The 6464-nt window shown below is 48.7% G+C and overlaps 1 pseudogene; it reads left to right on the forward strand.

Moving 5' to 3' along the window:
• Positions 1-4026: 4026 nt before the first annotated feature.
• Positions 4027-5994, forward strand: LOC130109442 (adenylyl cyclase-associated protein 2-like; annotated as a pseudogene).
• The last annotated feature ends 470 nt before the right edge of the window (positions 5995-6464 follow it).

Raw genomic sequence — 6464 nt, forward strand, 5'->3', positions numbered from 1 at the left:
CAAAGCGTTTCTGATGTGTCTGTTACTGCATGATTTATTGCGAATATCACTATCTCCAATAACAATTTGCTTAAAACTAATAACGTTCATTTCGGTGAGGTTACAGCTCTTTAAAAACTGAAGAAAGCTCATGGGAACTGCATCAAAAGCAACAGCATAATCTTTGGCTGTGACTGGTATCTTCATTTTATTTATTTATTTATTTACTTACTTACTTGTGGATATCTCCCCCTTTTTCTCCCCAATTGTACCCGTCCAATTACCCCCACTCTTCCGAGCCATCCCGGTCGCTGCTCCACCCCCTCTGCTGATCCGGGGGGGGGGGGGGGGCTGCAGACTACCACATGCCTCCTCCCATACATGCGGAGTCGCCAGCCGCTTCTTTTCACCTGACAGTGAGGAGTTTTGCCGAGGGGACGTAGCGTGTGGGAGGATCATGCTATTCCCCCCAATTCCCCCTCCTCCCTGAACAGGCGCCCCGACCGACCAGAAACCCCAATGGTCCGAAAAACTGTCCCGCTGGACCGAAGGCCCGTTTGTCTGACAGCCCGTTATCCCAACAGCAAAGCCCACTGCTTACTGGACCTGTTTTGATGTGCAAACGCGAAGACACCGTTCACTACTAAGTCGCGTGAATAGGAGGTTTAACGTTAAAAGCGCTTGTGAGTATGTCAGCTACTTCACAAGACATACCAGCTTCCTTGTCTCTATCTCTGGCCAGCTCAGAGTCAAGATTCTTTATTTGTTACGTCTCAATATACAAGTACAACAAACGTACAATTCTTGTGTTTTGGCTCCTCAACACTGCAGCAACAATAGTAATAAATAAATAACAACAAAACAGAACAAAGAAGCAGTGATAAAGATGAATGATTAGCAGCTTGCCTGAGTTGCATCCAATTGTTTCCCGGTAGCAATCGGTCAGGAGCAGGCTAATGTGAGCATTAGGTTGAGGTTGACGTTAAATTGAGGTTAGATTTGACCACAGTTTGTGACGCATAGCCCACGGCGGCACTTGTGCGGCGCCGTGGGGAAAAGGTTAAAATAATTACGGGTTTGAATCAATCAAGTTGCATTTTATATAGCGCTTTTCTAGCCGAACAGCCACTCAAAGCGCTTTACAATTAATTAATTCACACACACACACACACACACACACACACACACACACACACACACACACACACATTATACAATGCTATGTCTCCCAGCCACAGTTTATAGGCCCACACAAACACCCTTTTCATTCTGAGATGTATGACTGATATCAGATGCTTTCCAAACAAGAAGCCACGGATGACAAGGGATGCTAAGCTGCTGCCGAGGGACCGCGGCATGGCCTACAGGTCTGGCAATGCTGAACTATGCAGCGTTACCAGGTCCAACCTGAAGAGAGCCACCAAGGAGGCAAAAGTAGCTTACAGGCAGAAAATTGAAGGACGCTTCAGTAAGGGGGACCCCCCGGCATGTATGGCAAGGCAGTCAGCACATCACAAACTACAAAGGCAGCAGAGACCCAACTAGCACCAGCAGCAGCGACTCGCTAGCTGAGGAACTCAACCACTTCTTTGCCCGTTTTGAGGTGAATGAGGTGTATGAGGCGGAGACTGAGACTGCACTGACACCAACCACAAACTGCCTGGCACTTCATGTGAGCACAGATGATGTCAGGAGGGAGCGCCGCAGTGTCAATTCCAGGAAGGCCACTGGCACAGATGGTGTTCCAGGGAGGGCACTCAGATACTGTTCGGCTCAGCTGGCGGAGGTTTTCAGCAACATCTTTAACCTCTCCATGCCATTATATATACTGTCCCCAAATGCTTTAAGTCTGCCACTGTTGTGCCTGTCCCTAAGAAAACATATATCAGCAGCCTTGATGACTACAGACCTGTGGCACTCACCTCCACTGTAATGAAGTGTTTTGAGAGGCTGGTCCTAAAACACATTAAATCTGCACTCCCACCCACTCCGGACCAACACCAATTTGCCTACAGAGCCAACCGGTCAACAGAGGACGCCATTAACACATCTCTCCATACTGCAGTGACACATCTGGAACACCCAGGAACAAATGTGAGGATGTTGTTCATAGACTTTAGCTCTGCATTCAACATAATAATCCCCAACAGAATGGTGATCGAGCTGCTCTAGCTGGGTGTCAGCCAGTCCACATGCAGATGGATAAAATACTTCTTATCTCGACAGCTTGACATGACGATTGGGATCCCACTGAACACTGTCCATATAAAAAATATGTAATTTCCCACTCTGTAGTACATGGTATTGTTATGAGTATATACACTCACTGGCCACTTTATTAGGTACACCTTGCTAGTACCGGATTGGACCCCCTTTTGCCTTCAGAACTGCCTTAATCCTTCGTGGCATAGATTCAACAAGGAACTGGAAACATTCCTCAGAGAGTTTGGTCAATATTGACATGATAGCATCACGCAGTTGCTGCAGATTTGTCGGCTGCACATCCATGATGCGAATCTCCCGGTCCACCACATCCCAAAGGTGCTCTATTGGATTGAGATCTGGTGACTGTGGAGGCCATTTGAGTACATTGAACTCATTGTCATGTTCAAGAAACCAGTCTGAGATGATTCGAGCTTTATGACATGGCGCGTTATCCTGCTGGAAGTAGCCATCAGAAGATGGGAACACTGTGGTCATAAAGGGATGGACATGGTCAGCAACAATACTCAGGTAGGCTGTGGCGTTGACACGATGCTCAATTGGTACTAAGGGGCCCAAAGTGTGCCAAGAAAATATCCCCCACACCATTACACCACCACCACCAGCCTGAATCGTTGATACAAGGCAGGATGGATCCATGCTTTCATGTTGTTGACGCCAAATTCTGACCCTACCATCCGAATGTCGCAGCAGAAATCGAGACTCATCAGACCAGGCAACGTTTTTCCAATCTTCTATTGTCCAATTTTGGTGAGCCTGTGCGAATTGTAGCCTCAGTTTCCTGTTCTTAGCTGACAGGAGTGGCACCCGGTGTGGTCTTCTGCTGCTGTAGCCCATCTGCCTCAAGGTTCGATGTGTTGTGCATTCAGAGATGCTCTTCTGCATACCTCGGTTGTAATGAGTGGTTATTTGAGTTACTGTTGCCTTTCTATCAGCTCGAACCAGTCTGGCCATTCTCCTCTGACCTCTGGCATCAACAAGGCATTTTCGCCCACAGAACTGCCGCTCACTGGATATTTTCTCTTTTTCGGACCATTCTCTGTAAACCCTAGAGATGGTTGTGCGTGAAAATACCAGTAGATCAGCAGTTTCTGAAATACTCAGACCAGCCCGTCTGGCACCAACAACCATGCCACGTTCAAAGTTACTTAAATCACCTTTCTTCCCCATTCTGATGCTCGGTTTGAACTGCAGCAGATCGTCTTGACCATGTCTACATGCCTAAATGCATTGAGTTGCTGCCATGTGATTGGCTGATTAGAAATTTGCGTTAATGAGCAGTTGGACAGGTGTGCCTAATAAAGTGGCCGGTGAGTGTATGTTGCGATATGAGTGTGTAATATTATTCATGTGTCCCCAGCTCCAGTACCTTGTCCCCGGGTGCAAATGTGTGGGAGGTGGCATTGAGCAACAGGCCGGCATTGTCAGCGCTCTTACCTGGCCAGAGGGGCTCATCCTTAGGCGTAGAAATGTGCATGAAGGGGGGCTTAAAGAATGGCATTTGTTATTAGTATATAATGATTTGAGCGTGCCATATTATATGTGTATCCCCAGCGACAGTGCCGCGTCGGTGGGTACACCTGTATGGCCTGGTACACATGCAAGCGCGTTATCAGCGCTCTTACCCAGCCAGAGGGGCTCATTCTAGACCTAGGGTGTAGAAATGTGTATGAAGGGCTTTAAGTGCCAAATTGTGTGTGTGTGTGTGTGTGTGTGTGTGTGTGTGTCTGTGTGGCGCTCCAGTGTGCAAACTTCTCCATTATGGCCTGTTTCCCATTGATGCAACATAATACTAATAGTGAGGTGAAGTCAACTGAAATTTAAATGCCAACCTGGACCAACCTGGACTGTTCCAATGGCATCGGCAGAGGTTTGTTACCGAGTGTCAATGCATTTGACCTGCTACTGAGGAGACCAGTATCAGACTACCTGAAGAACAGCCGGGACATAGGCGGGGATGTGGAGAAACACGCGGAATCGGTGATCAGTGGCCCACAGACCCAGAGATCATTCCTGGAAATGGCCGCCACACACCAGGAACCTGCAGAGATTGAATTGTGTGAACTGCTGAAGCCCATTTTCCAACACATTGAGGAGATCCCGGGTTTCTGCAAGCGAAATCATGGCAGCAGCCTCTTCAACCACCTGTCCGCCATCAGCGAGAGCATCTCCGCGCTGGCCTGGGTCACTGTGACTCAGAAGCCAGGCCCTTATGGGAAGGAGATGAGAGACATAACCATGTATTACACCAACAGAGTGCTGAAGAACCTCGAGGAAACTGACAGACACCATGTTGACTGGGTTCATTCCTATCTGTCAATTTGGACTGAAGTCCAGACATACATCAAACAGCACCACCCACTGGACTGGTCTGGAGTAAGACAGGTCCCATTGCACCACCGACCTTCTTTGAGCCTGTCCTGAGTTCTCCCTGCCCTCCTCCCCGGCCTCCCCCTCCTCCTCCTGGCCCTCCTCCGGTCTTCACAGACAATGTACCACAAGCCAGGGCGGGCAGCTCGGTGAGACAGCATGCAGCCCTCTTCACCCAGCTAAACCAGGGCAAGGACATCACTACAGGTCTGAAGCACATATCAGACAACCAGAAGAACTACAAAAACCCAAACCTATGTTTACCAGGATGCCCCGTGCAGTCGTCCCAGGCTAGAAGCAAGATCCTTGTGGACAGGGGCTCACTGCAATCACCGCCCCCCCCCCCCCCAGAAAATACCTCCTGTGCTGGAACTGGAGGGAAAGAAATGGAGGGTGGAGAACTTTGAGCAGAAACATGACCTGTTGATTGAGGAGACGGAGCTAAAACAAGTTGTGTACATCTGTGACTGTAACAGTTCCACTTTGCAGGTCAGGGGCAAAATCCACTCCATCATCATCATAGAAAACTGTAAGAAACTGGGTCTGGTGTTTGAGGATGTGATTGGCATTGTGGAGATCATCAACTCCAAAGCCATTCTGTCACGAAAGTAGCAGGGAGAGGACCCAAGGGCAGACGGTGGGGGCATCTCTTTTATTACAAGAAATAGACAAATAGCAGGTACAGACAGCGGGGAGAGCACACAGCAGGAACGTGGCAAAACTTACACACTGCAGGTACAAAACGGCAGGGACAGACAACAGGGAAAGCTGACAACAGACACTGCACTGTGGCGATAAAAGTCTGTGTGTGTGTGTGTGTGTGTGTGTGTGTGTGTGTGTGTGTGTGTGTGTGTGTGTATGTGTGAGATGAACCGACCAAGAGCAGAGCAACCAAGGGGCATATATACCCAGTGGCACTCTGGCGACAAAAGTCTCTGTGTGTCTCAGTGTGTGTCTCATTGTGTGTGTGTGTGTGTGTGAGAAGAATCGGCCAAGAGCAGGGCATATACCCAGTGGAGGCCAAACAGGGAGATGGGGCGCAGGTTCACAGGGCAGGGCAGAAACCAGACAGCCAATTGGACAAAGAGGAGGTGAATGAAGCCGGGCAATCAGGGTCATTCAGGCACACGGACGCAGGTGAACTAAACCACCAATCAGGGGGTGGGAGAGCCCAGATCACATGCCATGACACATTCAGCTGCAGGTGTTGGGGAATGTTCCTACCATCTCCATCAATAAGACGGAGGGCTGTCAGGTCTACCTGAGTAAGACCTCTCTGGACTGTAACATTATCAGTGCCATGAGCTCTTCCTGGTACCAAAGGGAGACAACGACTACATGGAGTTTCCGGTGCCAGAGCAGTTCAAGACAATTTGGGATGGAAAAAAGCTGGAGACCGAACCCACAGAGATCGCTGGCTGACCGCTGCCATCCCATTACCAAGAAGAGCAAGACAGAAAAGTGAAGATGAAGAAAAAAGAAGAAAGGAAGAGAGAAAAAAAGAGCAAGAAAGGAGAGCAAGTAGAGCAAGAAACTGAAGGCCATATTTGACACTAAAGATGGCCGTCTTCAGTGAGGAACCACTGACGGAGAATCCTCTTAACGGGAGTGTGTGAGTTGTCCAGATCCATCTCTTCCACACTGTGAGGATATGGGGCATGTTTTTGACCTCAGCTCCCAACCTGTTATTGCTATGAGGAGTCAACAGGACCCAGCTGACTTTTTTTTCCAGACGTCCTTGTCAGGTGTCTGTCCACCAAGGCACCAAAGGACAAGAAGAAGAAGGGATAACCTTTCTTCAGGAGACTGTTGAATAAGTTAATAAGAGCCTCTACGTGCCTGGAGATGAGCCCAGAATGCAGCAAGGACTCTTGTGTTATTGACAGTTTCAT

Source organism: Lampris incognitus, chromosome 1 (genome assembly GCF_029633865.1).
Source record: "Lampris incognitus isolate fLamInc1 chromosome 1, fLamInc1.hap2, whole genome shotgun sequence".
In the NCBI taxonomy this organism is placed as follows: domain Eukaryota; kingdom Metazoa; phylum Chordata; class Actinopteri; order Lampriformes; family Lampridae; genus Lampris; species Lampris incognitus.